The sequence below is a fragment of the Callithrix jacchus genome, chromosome 14 (genome assembly GCF_049354715.1).
Source record: "Callithrix jacchus isolate 240 chromosome 14, calJac240_pri, whole genome shotgun sequence".
Lineage (NCBI taxonomy): Eukaryota > Metazoa > Chordata > Mammalia > Primates > Cebidae > Callithrix > Callithrix jacchus.
In genome coordinates, this window is record NC_133515.1 from 105,227,020 (window position 1) to 105,245,818 (window position 18,799).

An 18,799-nucleotide genomic window follows, 5' to 3' on the forward strand; every position below is an offset into this window, starting at 1 on the left:
GGGGAAACAGTTCAACTCATAACACATACTGTGAAGCAGTTTTACCTCTTGCTGCAAACATTTACTCAGCTCCCATTCTGTGCTGGGCACCAGACTAAAGCCTGGGGGGCACGTAGCATCACTCTTCCAGGAGCCCCGTCTGCAGTGGGTGGCAGAGCAGTTTTGACTGTAGCTCATGTGACAGATGACAAACTAGAGGCCCAAGGGTAAGGGGCTGGGAGAGCCAAGAGGGGCCACACTCGCTCTGTGGGGAAAGAGGCAGGGGAAAAAGTAACTGGACAAGGCTGACTGGGCGGCAGTCAGACCAGCAGGAGGCTGGGGGCGTTTCAGGCAGGGGGCCACACTTGCAGATGCTCAGAAGCACCAGGGAGCCTGGAAGATTCTGGAAACTGCAGGGAGGTGTGTGGCAAGAGCACAGGGAGATGAGTCCCCAGCAGGGCCCAGCTATGGGGAACTACATCCACCTGGCTTCGGGTCCTAGGGTTTAATGGCTAAACTAGGAGGGTGTGAGCTGGTCAGATTTGATCAATGTGTGTTTGAATGAATGAATGAATGAAGCAAACCATTAGTCAGGCTCATGTACATGCTGGATGTTACAGAGAGTTCAGAACAAAATAAAAGCAACAACCAATTACCCAGAGGGGCCAGAAAGGCGAAGTACTGTGCCCAAAGTCATCTTGCTAGAATACAGCAGAGACAGACACAAAGCAGCTTCATGACAGCCTGGAGCCAGCACCCAATGATGTGCCGTCTACACCTGCCTGTATTCCGCACTCATTCTCCAAGGGAAGCCGCTTCCGAGAAGCAGCCCTCGAAGGACTCATCCCCGAATCCCAATGGCTTCCCTGCCCCCGGGTAAGGGCTGGGGATTAGGTGCACGGGAGGGTCTTTCTCCCAAAGCAGTGCCAGCCAGTGCCCCTCCTGACCTGATTGTTACGGAGCCCAGAAACTGATACCCGCCAAAGTCTTGGCCCTCAGCCCCTCTTGCTTCCGGGCCCCTAACCTGCTGTGGCTGCCCTGCTCCCCAGGGTTCTGGGAACACTCTCTGCCATGTCCCATGTCCCATACCCTACCACGTGGAGGCGAGGGTCCCGTAGGCCCCACTCACCAGCCCAGACAGCCCTGAGCAGTGGCCCGGAGGCGGAGTCCCTCAGAACCCCAGATGCCATTTCACCTGTGAAATCTTCCTTCACCCTCTTCCCTGCTGCTCTCCAGCTGCTTCCTCTGAACCTTCTGGGCTCTGCGAGGCCCCCTGCCCTGCATCCCCAGCACCGAAACCCAGTTCTGAGCGCTCCTGCAGGCAGGCCTCAGAGCTCCCGTCCCTCCCCTTGCTCTGTTTCCAGGTTCAGGGAGGAAAGAATGAATGGAAGCTTCAAGAAACTAGTCTGGGCTCACATGCCCAGCAGTCGGCACTGACTGCCCAGTCCTGTGCCAGGTGCCTCACTTGTCTTGCATTTTTTTTGCAGCATCAAATCTGCTCTTTATTGCCTCCAAAAAGATATTTCCTACAGCGTTGCCCAGGTGTCGCTGACATTTAATGAAGCAGTTCAGTCTGATGAGTCTGACATGTCTACACCCGTGAAACTGCCCCCTAAAGCCGTGTGCCCTCTGTCGCCGTCCCTCCTGCCCCTGCCCACCCTCCCTCTCCAGGCAGACTTAGATCTGCCTCTGTCACTGTCGTGAGTGTGCCTTTTCTAGAAACTTATCCAAGTGAAATCACACAGCACACACTCTTCTCCCATCTGATATAAGTAGGTGACGTGGACCTTTCTGAGAAATGGTTTTCCAAAGGGGCTGTGCTGTTTTCCTTCCCACCAGAAAGGAGCAGGGCGGCCATCCCGGTCAGCACTGAGTTTGTCGCTGCAGCCGTGGGCATGTGGCGGCTCTCACTGTGGCTTCCATTTGCATTTCCTGGTGGCCAATGACTCCGAGAGGCTTCGCTGTATTGTGGGGTTTGGTTCCCACAGCCTGCCCCTGAGGTGGGAGGTGCTGGCCCCATTTCCCAGGGAGGAGGCTCAGGAGCAGAGCCACGGGATAACCTGCCCAAGGCCACCCCTCTGGTGAATGGGGGACCAGAGCTGGCCCTGAGGCTCACTTTCTTCTTTCCTGAGCTGGCAGATCCCCTGTGGCCCCATTAACTGAGCCCCACCGGGCTCCAGTCAGGGCGAAGGGCTCTGCTGAGGGAGGACAAGGCTGCCGACATCTTCCCCCAGGCTCTCTGTCTTCAAGAGCAGCAAAGCGCCCAGCCCTCAGCACCGAGCCTCAGCCCATTAGACACCCAGAACCGCTCCTCTTCTCTTCTATCGGCAGGAGCAAAGTCCCCCAGCAAAGTCTCCCCGAGCCCCACCGAGCCCTGCCAGCCCGGCTCCCTCATCCCCGGAGAGGATGCCCCCCTACGGCTGCCTCTACTGCAGGATCCCGAGGCTGTGGCCAAGTGGCTGAGGACCCACGGGCCACCTCGGGCAGGTGCAGGCTTCCTCGGGGCTGGAGGTGTCCCCCTCGGAGGGGTGGGTGGCAGGAGCACCTCCAGGACCGGGCAACCACCTGGGGAAGAAAAGGGAGGGCCTCGGGGCCCTTGGGTGCCAGCTTTCCTGTCAGCACACAGGCTGTGTCCCTGCACGAATAAAGCAGACCCCAGAGCAGGGGAGTTGAGGCTCTCAGATAAGCTTGTGCCTCCCACCCCGAATCTAACTTTAGGGATTTCTCAGCCAAAATGCCCTTTGCCAGCAGGACTTTCCCAACAAAACCTTTCCCTTCCCGCCCCTGCCCAGGGATCGCCTCCCTTGGCTACTCTTTGTCTTTATCTTGGTCCTTATTGCACTCCTCAGTAGCATAGGCAGGCTGTGTGTGTGTGTGTGTGTGTGTGTCTGCATGTGTGTCTGTGTGTCTGCGTATGTGTCTGTGTGTGTCTATGTGTGTGTCTGTGTGTGTGTCTCTGTGTATGTGTGTGTCTGCGTGTGTGTCTGTGTGTGTCTATGTGTGTGTCTGTGTGTGTGTCTCTGTGTGTCTATGTGTGTGTGTTTATGTGTGTGTGTGTTCGCACATGCACCCGTAGGCATGCTCTGTGTGTGTGCCTGTGTGTGTCTTTCTGTCTGTGTGTGTGTCTGTGTGTCTGTGTGTCCCCGCACATGGACACGTGTGTGCCAGCAGCTGTGGAGTCATTTGGGCCCGAGTTCTGAGATTGAATCCTCTTCCCCATGAGGCTTTGTCCCGTGAATGAACTGTCTGCGATTCAGTTTACTTGGCTGCAAAATGGGCATGACCCAGCCTGGAAGTCGGGCGTGATGAGTCCACTAAAGGGGAAGGGTCATGCCAAGAGCCTTTGCCTGAGCCTGCACCAAGCAGGCAGCTCTGCAGGTTTTCTCCCCACTCATGCCCTTCCTTTTACCCTGTCCTGGGTCCTGAGCCAAGGGAGGGAAGGGAAGGTCTGTGGGTTGGTTCCAGGCAGGTGGAGAGCCCTGAGCTGATGAGGGTTCTGAGCCTCGGGTCTGCCTCATCAGCGGGGCCTGCAATGCTTGGCCAGGAGCCTGAACTTCAGGCTGGCAAAGGTAAGAGTTCCCAGGTAGAGTTCCCGGGGCAGGAGAGAGTTCCCAGGGCCTGTGTCCCCTTCGTTCTCCTCACCTTCTGCAGCAAAGGGAGGGGTCAGCGGCTGCCCACCTGCGATAAATCCAAGAAGGAGCCTGGCCAGCTTCCAGAGGTAGAAAACAGCTGACTTGCTCTCAAAGTTTTGTAACTGCTTCAACTAAAGCGGCATCGCCCCCACCATGCCCCAGCGCAGAGAAGTGAGCCAGTGCTGAGTCACAAAACACAGCCCCGAACCCACCCTGGGCCACAGCCTGCCCACCGCTCGCCCAGCTTCCTGAGGTTGGGTCGAGGGAGCAGGGACCAGGGACCTGAGAGATGAGGAGGTAACGAGGTCTGGGAGGAGCATGCTACGCCCATGGGATGGCAGAGCACAGTCCCCCAGCAAGGGACAAGAGAGAGGCCAGGGCAGCCCAGCCCGAAACCAAGCCTGGAGGGTGATGGGGCCACAGGGACTGTCCGGAGCCTTGCAGGCCAGGGATGAGTTCGGATCCAGCCACGGGAAGCCACGGGAAGGTTTTGGGGGGAAGGGCAGGATCTCCTGCTTTAGGAAGGCACTGCCGGCTGCGAGGTGGAAACCAGTCTGCCGAAGGACAGGCATGGAAGAGGCCATGGTCGTCGCTCAGGCCAGAGGAGATGTGGCTGTGACCGGCCCCGGCATGGAGGTGGGAGGAACAGAGGGTGCAGGATGTATTGTGGCTGCTGAGTGGGGTTTCTTGGGGTGCTGCTACTGATATTTTGGACAGGAAGACTCCACTAGGGGGGCAGCCTGGGCACAGCAGGGTGTTTAGAAGCATCCCCGGCCTCAACCCACTAGACACCCATAGCACCACCCACCCCTTATCGTGAAGTGCAACATGTCTCCAGACATTGCCAATGTCCCCTGGGGGCCACACTCACTCTGGGCTGAGAACCACTGCTGCAGAGCCTGCAGAACGTAGGGCTGGGCTGGGCGTGGATTTGGAGGGAAAGAGAGAAAACAAGCACCACTGGGGCTTCTCATCTCAGCAAGTAAGCCGGGCACGTCCTGAGTTCAGGAAGCCTTGGACCAGTGGCCGGTGGCAGATTAACACTGGACATCAGAGTCTGGAGCTCAGGGAGGGTCTGGGTTGAAGGGAGAGATAGGAATGTCAGTAGTGTGTGGCTTTCCAGGGACAGAGGAGAGCCGAAGAGACAGCACCAACGTCACAGCCTCAGGAAGAGTGGAAACCAGGCCTGTGGGCATTACAGGAGCCAGGGGAGAAACTTGCAGAAGGGGGAGCAATCTGCTGGGTCAAATGCCGGGAAGTCTGAGTAGCACCAGTTGGGGAGCTGGTGAGGAAGGAGGGAAAAGCTAAGCCCCTCCCCAGCTGCAGGCTCCCTACCTGCAGCAAGCTCAAGATGGCAGAGGCAAGAAGGCGTCATTTTAACTCAAATTCAGGACTGGACATTTAACCTTCCTGCAGTGAGGCAGGTTTATTGACTAAGAGCAACCAGGAAAGTTATAGGATTGCCTGAGTTTGCAGCGATGGCCAGGGAAGAGGTGATTCCACTGACTAAATGGGGACAGAGGAAGGAGTTGCTTTGTGATTTGATCCCACGAGTGCTGCTGATTCAATGTTTTGGCCACATTTGTTCTGAAGGCACAAGGCCAGCATTGAGAGAGCTGCTGACTGGGGACCTGTGATGGCCTGGAGCCCAGCCCAGCTTGTCAGCTGTAGGTGGGGCTTCTCAGACCCATCCCAAAGCTCCCCCACAGAGAGGAGACAGCCATGAACTTGAGTACAGGTAAAACCAAACAGAATTAATAAGTGCTACCATCAACCCATGTGCTGAACACTCGGGAGAATAGAGTCTGACAGGGGTGGGGAAGGGTGGAAACCAAGGAGGGCTCCCCTGAGGAGGTGGCACTTAAACTGGGCCTTGAAGGGAGAATTTCAACAAGCAGAGAAAGGAAATAATTTTTCATGAGGTTTTAGGGTACTGCCTTTAGTAACTCTCTCTCCCCCAACTCAAATGGACTATTGTGAAGTGGCCAGAACAAAGCCAGGCCCTTTCTTATCTAGATTTTTTCATTTCACAGGCAAAAGAGAAACAAAATCATCTCTGATTTTCCTACTTGGGATGTTTCACTCTAAAAAACTAATTCATTCAACAACTATTTATTAAGTACCAACTACATACCAGGCGCAGTTAGCATTCTGTGTTTTAATTCATGTATCTTCAGTAGTCCATGGAGGTGGGTATCAGTATCATTCCCATTTTACAGATGAAGAAACTGATGGGCACAGAGATTAAGTAACTTGCCCAAAGTCTCACAGCAAGTACCCGGCAGAGCTGGGACTTGGGCTCAGCTATAATAGTTGGGCTCCAGAGTCTGAGAGAGGCACCAGTTCTTTCATGGGAAACTCAGGGCAATGGCCACTTGCAAAGGAGGAAGAAAATGCACCTGTCGCTCCTTTGATGCTCTCCTATGAACAGGTGCAATACTTCAGGTCTGAGGCAGTTCATTCGGAACCACCACAGCTGGCTTCATGGCTCCAGTTTGTGGTCAGAGCATCTGCTCCCACCACCTCTGGGGCTAAACTGTCTGCAAAGAGAAAGACAGTGTAGCAGGCCTCGGGCAAGGGCTGATCTCTCCTGGAAACCAGGAGGCAGCTTGGAGAGCTTGGGCTCCGGACAGATCTCTCTCACAGGCCAACTGAGCGTTCCTTGCAGGGCCATGGGAACCTGCAGGATGAATGAGCCGAAACGCCCCACGGCCACTCCAATGCGAGGTGGTCCTCTCAGTCTCTCCCAGGACCTCTCCCATGTCCACGTGCCCGCTGTGCCCTGCCGTGCAATCAGGCGTCCAGCTCCTGCTGACCTTCCTGTCTCCCCTCCATCACCTTATTTCAGGTCCTCAGCACTTCTCACCCAGGAAGTTGCAATAACTTCCTAGCCAGTTTTCTGGTCTACAGGCCTGCCACCCCCTAAACTATCTTCCAGCTTCCAATTCATTTCTTAAAGTGGAGCTTTATTGTATGGCTTTCTCTCTCAAGAACCTTTGGTAGCTCCCCAGTATCCTACTGAAATAAGTATAAACTGCTCAACTTGGCGATCGAGCTTGCATTCATCCATCCCAGGCCACCAGCCCTCTACCTCCTTTAATATGTCCACACCCATCCCCTTGCTGCCCCCGCCTCCCATGATTAATCCCACGGCTTTCTCTCCACCTCTCCATGTCTAAATCTGTTACAATCCAGCTCAAGGAAGACTTCTTGGACCACTGTAGATGAAGACAATTGCTTGCTTTGAGTTTCTGACGCCCCTTTCATAAGGCATATGCTGCCTTGTTTGATTCCCCAGACACCCATGACTCGCCTGAGGCCACCCTGGTGTTCTTCTCCCTGCCCTGCATAGGCTGGGCACAGAGGCAGTGAGAACAGCGTGACACCAGCTTTGGGACCACCAGGTTCTAGCTCTGTCACTTGCAAACGCCTTTTTCTGGAGTAAGTCTTGAAATATCTCCTATCATGTTTCCTCTTTTATTAAGTAGGAATAGAAAACTACTTCCTGGGCTCATTATGAGGATTAAACGGCGGTAATGCATGTACACACTCAACAAATGACTAAGACAAGAAGGGAATGCCCAAGGGAGATAACCTCCCCTCTGTTCTTTCACATTTGCATATATAATTTCACAGGCTTCTTTCCCCTGTAGTAAAATTAGATCCTGACACATATTCAAGGAAACTTCTGCAGCTGTTTCTCTAAGAACAGAGAGCCTAGGGATGTCCCATCTTCCGCCCATCAAGTCCCAAGTGCTTAGTCACCTGCTCGGCCCAGACATGAGGGATGCCATCAGAGAAAAGCAAGCAATGACACACCCGTGACAAAGCCATTTCCTAAATTACCTGGGGCAGGGAACACAAAACCCTGAAAGACTGATTAAACCTTGCGTTTGCTCCAGGCCTGTTCCTTTCCCACATCTGCATTTGCCAGGTCTTCTGTTCCTGACAGTCTTATCCTTTTTGTGCCGTGGACCCCTTTGGTAGTTTCATGACTGCCAATAATAAATCCAATAAAATAATACGTAGAATTACAGTCTTAATCTGTTTTATTTTGCTATAACAGAATATATCAGACTGGGTAATTTATTTTGTAAAAAAAAAAAAAAAAGAAAGAAAAAGAAGGTTATTTAGCTCACAGTTCTGGAGGCTGGGAAGTCCAAGAGCATAGCACCAGCCTCTGGTGAGGGCCTTTGTACTACATGATGATGCATCCCATGGCGAAGGAGATGGTGAGAGAACAAGAGCAAGAGAGCCAGAGAGAGCTCCATTTTATAACAAAATCACTCCTGTGATGATGAACCTACTCCTGTGATAGTGACATTGATCCATTCATAAAGACAAAGCCCTCATGAATCCACTAATCCATTCAAGAGGGCAGAGGAATTAGATTTCTAAAACCCTTTTGGGGGACACATTCAAAACATAGCAATTGTGAAATAAACCAAGGCCAGATGCGGTGGCTCATGCCTGCAATCCCAGCACTTTGGGAGGCCAAGGCAGCCAGATCACCTGAGGTCAGGAGTTCCAGACCAGCCTGACCAAAATGGTGAAACCCCATCTCTGCCCAAAATACAAAAATTTGGGCAGGTGTGGTGATTTACGCCTGTAATCCCAGCACTTTGGGAGGCCAAGGTGGGCAGATCATGAGGTCAGGAGTTTGAGACCAGCCTGACCAACATAGTGAAACCCTGATTTTACTAAAAATACAAAAATTATCCGGGCATGGTGGTGGGTGCCTGTAATCCCAGCTACTTGGGAGGCTGAGGCAGGAGAATTACTTGAACATGGGGGGCAGAGGTTGCAGTAAGCCAAGATTACTACATTCCAGCCTGGGTGAGAGGGTGAGACTCTCTCTCAATAAAAAGCCTTCCTCCCAGCTCAAGCAATCCTTCCTTCTCAGCCTCCCAAGTAGCTGAGACTACAGGTGCCTGCCAACACATCAGCTAATTTTTAAATTTTTTGTAGAGATGGAGTCTCACTCACTATGTTGCCCAGGCTGGTCTCAAACTCCTGGACTCAAGCGATCCTCTCACCTTAGCTTCCCAAAGCACTGAGATTACAGGCATGAGCTACTGTGCCCTGCCAAAACTCTTAACAGTTTGTGAATAAGGGGCCACACATTTCATTTGGCACTGGGCCTCCCAAACTATGTAGCCTGGTCCTGATGCCACGACAGGAGGTTTGCCTTGCGGGTCACAGGAGGAACGCTCTGCCTCCTGGATCCCCTAGACCAGGGAGAAGGGGATTAACATGAGGTCCGGTCCTTTGGGTAACTGACTGAGCCTCCCCAGCTGGGAGTTCCATACCAAGGACCCAGGACTAGGCCCCAGGACTAAAATGGTAATTAGTATGAGAACTGTGCTAATTCTTGATTTCAGACTGTTTGTTTGGAAAGTTCATGGTAAGGGTAACAGTAGGGGAATTTCCAGATCAAAGAGGAGGAATGCAATGGCTACTAGGAAAAAGTTTATAGAAAAGGGGGGTTGCCTGGATTATCTGGCACTTCCCCAGGAAAGGCGTGGGAGCAGGTGGCTCCCCCACCCCACTCAGAGTAACTGAGACAACTCCTCCGTCTGCCCCGGCTGAGGGAAATGTCACTTGAGAGTACCCAGGCCCCTCTGCTTGGATTCTACGCTTAGCAGCCGTGGGGGCCAGGCTCCAGGTGGTGCCCCATGACCCCACTTCCTGCCCCTCACATGTTTGTGACAGTGCCTGCTCCTGGAGTGTGGACTGGGCTCAGTAAATACAGCCACAGGACGGTCTGTCCTAAGGTTAAAATGAAGGATACTGCAGCTTCTGTTTTGGTGGCACTGTCACTCTCACTTCCAAATCACTTACTCTGGGGAGTCAACTGCCCTGGGGACACCTGTGTGGAGTCTGGAGGTGGCTGGGGGTGGCTGGGACCCCAGCCAACAGCCATCCTGGAATGGAGGACACCAGCCACCAGCCATGGGAGTTCCCCATCTGAGAAATGGATCCTCCAGCCTTCCAGGATCTCAGTGATGCAGATCTAGCCAACAACTTGACTGCAGCCTCCCAGGAGATCCCGAGCCAGAGGCACCCAGCTAAGCTGGGCTTCTGACTCTCAGAAACTGTGTAAGATCCTAAAGCTGTTTTAAGCTACTAGGTTTTGGGGTACTCATTATGGATCGATAGGTAATAACACATCAGCCTCCTTTCTCACTGCCCTACCCCTCAGCGGTCCTGAGCGCCTAGAAGAAGAGCTGGGACATGATTCACGTGGTCACTCCAGCATAGCCAAGCACAGGCAAGCATCTGCAGAGACTTCTGGAAGGAATTGTAGAGAAGCATCTTCACAGGATGCTGGAGGCCTCCAGGTGAAGGTAGAACCAAAGGATAGGATTTGCTTCAGTAATGGTCACTGGGATCATTGTTTTCTTCTTCAGGTGCTCCGGCCAGGGAAAAGATGAACTTCACATCTGTCAAATCCACTTACCAGCTTAATTTTCTCCAAGTAAATATAATGAAGTTGTAATATGATCGTGTGGCCCCTGGCTGGGCTCAGTGGCTCACGCCTGTAATCCAAGCACTTTGGAGGCCATGGTGGGCAGATTACCTGAGGTCAGGAGTTCAAGACCAGACCGACCAACATGGTGAAACCCCGTCTTTAAAAAGAAAGTAAAAAAAAATGTTTTTTGAAAAAAAATAATAAAAGATCGTGTGGCCCCTGTTCAAGAATTTCAGCTGGGTGTCATGGCTCATTCCTTTAATCTCAACACTTTGGAAGCCCAAGACAGCAGGATCACTTAAGCGAGATCTTGTATTTATAAAAAACATTCACAATTGTTACAAAGATAATAAAATACCTAGGAATACAACTAACAGAGAATGTAAAGGACCTCTTCAAGGAGAACTACAAACCACTGCCCAGTGAAATAAGAGAGGACACAAACAGATGGAGAAACATTCCATGTTCATGGTTAGGAAGAATCAAAATCATGAAAATGGCCATATTGCCCGAAGTAATTCATAGATTCAACGCTATCCCCATCAAGTTACCAATGACCTTCTTCACAGAACTGGAAAAAACCACCTTAAACTTCATATGGAACCAAAAGAGAGTCCGCATAACCAAGACAATCCTAAGTAAAAAGAATAAAGCTGGAGGCATCATGCTACCTGACTTCAAATTATACTATAAGACTACAGTAATCAAAACAGCACAGTACTGGTACCAAAACAGAAATATAGACCAATGGAACAGAACAGAGGCCCCAGAGGCAACACCACACATCTACAACTATCTGATCTTTGACAAACCTGACAAAAACAAGCAGTGGGGAAAGGATCCCCTGTTTAATAAATGGTGTTGGGAAAACTGGCTAGCCATGTGCAGAAAGCAGAAACTGGACCCCTTCCTGACACCTTACACTAAAATTAACTCCAGATGGATTAAAGACTTAAACATAAGACCTGACACCATAAAAACCCAAGAAGAAAACCTAGGCAAAAACCATTCAGGACATAGGCATAGGCAAGGACTTCATGACCAAAATACCAAAAGCATTGTCAACAAAAGCCAAAATAGACAAATGGGATCTAATTAAACTCCAGAGCTTCTACACAGTAAAAGAAACAATCATTAGAGTGAACCGGCAACCAACAGAATGGGAAAAAATTTTTTGCAATCTACCCATCTGACAAAGGGCTAATATCCAGAATCTACAAAGAATTAAAACAGATTTACAAGAAAAAACAAACAAGCCCATTCAAAAGTGGGTGAAGGATAGGACCAGACACTTTATGAAAGAAGACATACATGATGCCAACAAACATATGAAAAAATGCTCATCATCACTGGTCATTAGAGAAATGCAAATCAAAACCACATTGGGATACCATCTCAGGCCAGTTAGAATGGCGATCATTAAAAAATCTGGAGACAACAGATGCTGGAGAGGATGTGGAGAAATAGGAACACTTTTACACTGTTGGTGGGAGTGTAAATTAGTTCAACCATTGTGGAAGACAGTGTGGCGATTCCTCAAGGATCTAGAAATAGAAATTCCATTTGACCCAGCAATCCCATGACTGGGTATATTTCCAAAGGATTATAAATCATTCTATTATAAGGACACATGCACACGAATGTTCACTGCAGCACTGTTTACAATAGCAAAGACCTGGAACCAACCCAAATGCCCATCGATGATAGACTGGACTGGGAAAATGTGGCACATATACACCATGGAATACTATGCAGCCATAAAAAACAATGAGTTCATGTCCTTTGTAGGGACATGGATGAATCTGGATACCATCATTCTCAGCAAACTGACACAAGAACAGAAAATTAAACACCGAATGTTCTCACTCATAGGCGGGTGTTGAACAATGAGAACACATGGACACAGGAAGGGGAGCATCACACACTGGGGTCTGTTAGAGGGGGCTAAGGGAGGGATAGCAGGGGGTGGGGAGGTTGGGAAGACACAACTTGGGGAGAAATGCCAGATATAGGTGATGGGGGATGGAGGCAGCAAACCACCTTGCCATTTATGTACCTAGGCAACAATCCTGCATGATCTGCACATGTACCCAGAACCTAAAGTACAATTAAAAACAAAACAAAAAACAGAACAAAACAAACTTTAAAATTAAGTGCGTGAGGTGGTGTGCACCTATAGTCCCAGCTACTCTGGAGGCTGAGGTGGGAGGATTGTTTGAGCCCAGGAGGTCGAGGCTTATCTAATATTTGCAAAGCACCTACTAAGTACCATGCACCTACTTTTTATAAAAGCCCTGGGAGGTGGAATTGGCAGTCTCATTTTTGGATGAAGAAACTGAGGTCAGAGGTCAAGGGAGTTGCCAGGGTTGCAAAGCTAGTGAGCGGTACAAAAGGAATGCACACCAGTGTGCCCCGACTCCAAGTTCTAGGCCTTTCCATGGCACCATGCTGCCTCCCTCAGTGGGTGGGGGAGGAAAAGGTATGGGAACAGCAGGGGAAATCACCGCCTCTCTAAGGTGGTGGGAAGGGAGAGATGTTTCTGGATTCGTGAGGACACCTATTGGCTTTCTCCTTGGACCCTTTCCCTCCTGCTGCAAAAAAGGACAGGACACTCACAGGGGAGCCGCCAGCACCAGTGATGCCACCCTGCAGAAGGGGCTGAGCTGGGCTAAAAGCCCTGCCGAGGTGGTGGGGGAGAGACTTTGAAGATGGCAGTCGGGAGAAGGGTGGGAGGGGGAGGACTGTGGTGGGGAGAAGAGAGACCCTTGTTCTCAGGTGCTCCAGGAGGGAGAACGGGACCGTGGGGTGCAGTGACAGGGAGGCAGCGTCACCGGCAGTGTAGCCCCGCTTTCCAGCAATCAGAGCTGCCTGTAGTCAGGCTTCCTGGATCCTGGAGCTCCTGTGGCAGGTGTGGACACCAAATTGCACAGCCTCCTGCTGGGATTGCCAAAGAGTGACCCTCCAGAGGGACAGGCTTCCAACATTCTGAGTACAAAGACACTTTCTCAACATTTTATGAAACCATTTTATTACAAAGCCCCACATGATCATGGTTAGACTTTTAGAATCTATAATTGAGAAAATGTGCAAGAGTAAAAAGCCACTACAAATTTCACGTTGCCTTTCCAAGGATATATTTTATTGAACATGACAACATCTGCAGATGTGTTTAAAATGGTCATAAGCACAGGGCAAGGCGTGGACTGGGGCCAATCCTCAGTCAGGCCAAGAATCGAGGGGCAGGGCCTGGAGGTAAACACAGCCCCCACTGGACCAGCAGCTGGGCGGCTCAGGGCTGCAGCTCCGCTGAGTCCTGGAGGATCCAGACTGGCTTCAGTTCCTGTCCCGGCGCCAGAGGACCCCTCCTGCAGCAGTCTGCCCCAGGAGAAGGGCTCTTCCTGCAGGAAGTTCAAGGCTCCCAGGCAGCCCACAACAAAGCAGGTCCCTGCAGATGACCCCTCTTAGCCTGCCCACCTGCAAAGGGAGCCCACAGCCCCGGGACTGGCCGGCCACCTCCGCCATCATCCTGACCTGCCGAGGGATGTGATGGGAGCAACTGTTTTACACTGAGGCCTTGTCACATGCCAGGCACCTTTGCATGTAGTGGCTCATTTATACCTCCATCAAGTGGGTAGAATTATTTTTATTTTTTAATTTTTTTTAAGAGGGAGTCTCACTCTGTCACCCAAGCTGGAGGACAATGGTGCCATCTTGGCTCACTGCAACCTCTGCCTCCCGGGTTCAAGTGATTCTCCTGCCTCAGCATCCCAAGTAGCTGGGATTACAGGTGCCTGCCACCAAGCCCAGATAGTTTTTGTTTTCAGTAGAGACAGGGTTTCACCAGGTTGGCCAGGCTGATCTCAAACTCCTGACCTCAGGTGATCTACCTGCCTCGGCCTCCCAAAGCGCTGGGATCACAGGTGTGAGCCACTGCACTCGACCGTGGGTAGAATTATTAACCTCATTTCACTGATGTGGAAACTGAGGTACAAAGAGGCTAAGTTACCTGCCCAAGGGAATATAACTAATAAATACCGAAGCTAAGGTGTTTGTTCAGACACAGGTAACTCTCGAGCCTGTGCTGTTCGTCTTTATGCAGGAATAAACTAAGAGCTTTAGCAGCTGCAGGTGTTAAAAAGCATAAAACTCCCCAACCCGACAGAGATTTCCTGTGGCTGCAGCGATGAAGAACCACAAACTGAATGGCTTAGAACAGCAGAAACGTGTCCCCTCACACACTGGAGGCTAGAAATCTGGCATACGAATGTCAACGGGGCTGTGAGCCTCTGAAGGCTCCTGGGGAGAACCCTTCCTGACTCTTCTACGTTCCGGTGTCGTCAGCAGCCGCTGGCGTTCCCTGGCCGGCAGGTGCCTCGCTGCCTCCCTGTGTGGCTCTCCCTGTGTGTGGTGTCTCTGCCTCTTCTCCTCTTCATAGGATACCAGTCTTTTTTGGAGTTAGGGCCTGCCCTGCTCCAGTGTAACTCCGTCTTCGCTAATCACATCTGCGATGACCCTATTTCCAAATAAGGTCACACTCTGAGGTTCTGGGAAGAATATGAATTTTGGGGGACACTATGCAACCCAATGCACCCAATAACATCATTCAAGATAAAAACAATCAACTCTATAAGAAGTGTAAGAAAAGTCCAGAAGACTTCTGATGTTTTTCCTGTGATGACTTAGATTTTTAAAAACAATTTTTGGACAGGTACAGTGGCTCATACCTGCAATTCCAGCATTTTGGGAGGCTGAGGCTGGAGGATCACTTGAGGCCAGGAGTTCGAGAACAGCTGGAGCAACATGGTGAAACCCCGTCTCTACTAAAAATACAAAAAATAGCCAGGGGTGGTGCTGTGCACCTGCAGTCCCAGCTACTCGGGAGGCTGGGACAGGACAATCCCTTGAACCCAGGAGGTGGAGGGTGCAGTGAGCCGGGATCTCCCCACTGCACTCCAGCCTGGGCAACAGAACTCCATCTCAAAAAAAAAAAAAAAAAAACAATTTTTATCAGGAAAAAAATGTTCTCAGTGTTGTCACCAGCCGTACTGGTGTCCTAAGTGCATGCTCACTCTGCCTCCTGGATGCCGTCACGGAGGACTGAGGATGCTCCAGGAAAGTGCGTCCTCTCAGTGAGCAGCCCTAGGCTGGTGGCAGTGGAGCAGTTTCCACCCCCTTTTCCTGAGACCCCGCTCATCCCGGAACTAACCTGCCTCACCGGGGACTGCTGTCCCAGCTTTCTTGCTGTTCACGTGTTGCCAGCAAAGCTGCCAGCTCTCTCAGACCCCCACCTTCGGCTGCAGGTGATGTGCCAGGCACAGACCCTGGCCCCAGCTGGACATCTAGAACTTAGGACCAAGAAACTTCAGCTCAGTCTTAACTAATAACTTGAATGGAGAAGCTGCATTTTGTGGGTTTTTTTTTTTTTTTTTCATTTTTTTGAGATAGAGTCTCACTCTTGTCACCAAGGCTGAAGTGCAGTGGCGAGATCTTGGCTTACTGCAACCTCTGCCTCCCCAGTTCAAGCTATTCCCCTGCCTCAGCCTCCCAAATATCTGGGACTGCAGGCACCTGCCATCATGCCCAGCTAATTTTTTTATATTTTAGTAGTGATGAGGTTTCACTATGTTGGTCAGGCTGGTCTTGAACTCCTGAAGTCAGGTGATCCACCTGCCTCAGCCTCCCAAAGTGCTGGGACTACGAGAAGCTGAATTTTGGGAGTGGTTGTGACTACATGTCATGGCACGTGGATGGAGAAGGAGGAAAATCCCATCTCCAGGAAAAGAAAAATGCAGATTCACAAAGAGGAGCCAGGACAAGACACAGGTGGAGGCGAACCACGAGTTCCCATCGCTCCTGAAAGCCAGCTCAGTTCTTACCCTCAGATTCTGGGAGATACTCCCAAATCCTTACAAGAACTCCTCTTTGCAGCTTGAAGATGGATTTCTGGAACCTGTAACTAAAATTGTCCCAATACCTCACCCCACCCAAAAACCAAGCACAGGTGCAAGCCAGAGGCACAGCTGAGTGCCTCCTGCGAGTGGCGTCTCCAGTGACTTCATGCTGGTTCCTGAGATGGTGGGTCAGCCATCATCAGGAACCCACCATCAGCAGGTGTGGCTTCCCCAGGTGAAGTACAGCAAAGGAAACCTCAGGACAAGACACGTCCCGGTCCATAACTGGAGCCTGAGGTCCTCTTTCTGGTGAAGCACATGAGGCAGGTGCTACTCTTTTCCTTCCTGTATGAATGAGAAGGGCTCAAAGAGGTTAAGTAACGTGATTGAGGTAACACCAAGGTGAGTACATTTGCCTGAGTCCATTTGTATTGCTATATAGGATATACCTGAGACTGGGTAACTAATAAAGAAAAGAGGTTTCTTTGGCTCATGGTCCTGCAGACAGTACAACAAGCGTGGTGCCAGCATCTGTCTCTGGTGAGGGCTCCAGGCTACTTCCACTCATGGCAGAAGGCAAAGGGATGCTGGTGTGTATAAGGATCACATGGGGAGAGGGAAAGCCAGAGAGAGGAGGGGGAGGTGCCAGGCTCTTTAAACAACCAGCCCTTGAGAGAACAAATAGAGTGAGAACGAACTCATTATAACAAGGACAAGGACAGTACCAAGCTCTTCATGAGGGATCTGTCCCCATGACCCAAACACTACCCATAAGCCTCCACCTCCAACACTGGGGGTAAAATTTCAACATGAGGTTTCAGGAGACAAACATCCAAACCACAGTAGCATTACAGCCAGAATTCCAGGTGTGGCTGACCCCAGCAGGTGTATCTGCTGTCGTCTACGCCTGTTACACCCATGAGTCGTCATCCATGCCACCTACTATCAGTGGACAATGACCTCGTGGCATATGTACCCCCAGTGCTCTATCTGGCCACTGCAGAGACAAGTGAGCTTGAAAAGGGGCCAACATGGCCACATATCAGGAAATGCAAGATCACAAATGGAATTGCAAGATACAATTCTTTGGCATAGAAAGGGCCAGGCAATTATGACACGGTGCATTAATAATTAATTAGTGCTTCATCAGGAGCTCTACTTAGCAGTTCATTAGCCAAGGACACGCCCCATTACAACTGTAGCAGATGGCTCTGGGCAGGCAGCCCTGCCAGCCTCTTTGAGGCCCACCAGTGACTTTGAGGCTCCCCTTCTAGGGCTGAGGTCACTAACCTCCCCTAGACCTGGCGATCAGTAGCTGGTGTAAGAGGTCCCCAAGAACAGGGGTAATCTGACTCACCCTGGAGAAATTTAAGACACGCTGGGAAGGCAGAGCCCCCGCTTAAAAGTAACTCCTCAGCTTTTTGCAGCGGCAGTGCCATAGCCAATGAGGTTTGTCTGAGGTATGATTATTGCTAATTGAAAACTTTTCCTGATGGATCGCCATGACAACTTGAAATACAGTTGGCATTGAGAATTTTTGAGATTCTCTACAGAGGCTGAATAACCAAAAACACCACAAAAATATATCTCTTCCTCAGCTTCACTTTGGCACAATGCCAGAGAGACCACTATTAAGGTGTGCACATTTGTGCAGCCCCCACCCCCCCCAACTTCAAATATAAATGCCCATCAGGGAGCTAAAACCTTCTGCGTTCATTGGTTGTGGGAGTCCCACAGTGTTGGGGGTGCAGGGGCAGAAACCACATGTGAGTCATTGTTGTATTTTCCATGCTATGTGATAGGTGGGTGGGTGGATGGGTGGGTGGATGGATGGATGGATGGTTGGATGGATGGGAGGATGGATGAGTAGATGGATGGGTGGGTGGGTGGGTGAGTGGATGAATGGATAGATGGGTGGATGGATGAGTAGATGAATGGATTGGTGGGTAGACAGATGGATGGATGGATGAGTGGATGGATGGGTGGGTGGATGGATGGATGGATGGATGAGTGGATGGATGGGTGGGTGGATGGATGGATGGATGGATGGATGGGTGGTTGGGTGAGTGGATGGATGGATAGATGGATGGATGGATGGATGGATGGGAGGATGGATGAGTGGATGGATCGGTGGGTGGGTGAGTGGATGGATGGATAGATGGATGGATGGATGGGAGGATGGATGAGTGGATGGATGGGTGGATGGGTGAGTGGATGGATGGATAGATGGATGGATGGATGGATGGATGGGAGGATGGATGAGTGGATGGATGGGTGGTTGGGTGAGTGGATGGATGGATAGATGGATGGATGGATGGGAGGATGGATGAGTGGATGGATGGGTGGATGGGTGGGTGGGTGAGTGGATGAATGGATAGATGGGTGGATGGATGAGTAGATGAATGGATTGGTGGGTAGACGGATGGATGGATGAGTGGATGGATGGGTGGGTGGATGGATGGATGGATGGTTGGATGGATGGATGGGTGGTTGGGTGAGTGGATGGATGGATAGATGGATGGATGAGTAAATGGATGGGTGGATGAGTGGATGGATGGGTGGGTGAGTGGAAGGGTGGGTGGATGGATGAGTAAATGGATGGATGGATGGATGAATGGATGGTGGGTGAGTGGATGGATGGCTGGGTGAGTGGAAGGGTGGGTGGGTGAGTGGAAGGGTGGGTGTATGGATGAGTAAATGATGGATGGATGGATGGATGGATGGATGGTAGGTGAGTGGATGGATGGGTGGGTGAGTGGATGGGTGGGTGGAGAGACAGGAGTGAAAAACACACAACAAAGGAAGAGGAAAATCAGTCTATCCTT

At 50.9% G+C, this 18,799-nt stretch overlaps 1 non-coding gene across 1 annotated transcript; it reads left to right on the forward strand.

The window, feature by feature from the left end:
- Positions 1-17,389: 17,389 nt before the first annotated feature.
- LOC118147482 (U4 spliceosomal RNA) lies at positions 17,390-17,530 on the forward strand. The gene has a single exon (XR_004733942.1). It is a non-coding gene; the product is annotated as a U4 spliceosomal RNA (small nuclear RNA).
- Positions 17,531-18,799: the final 1,269 nt, after the last annotated feature.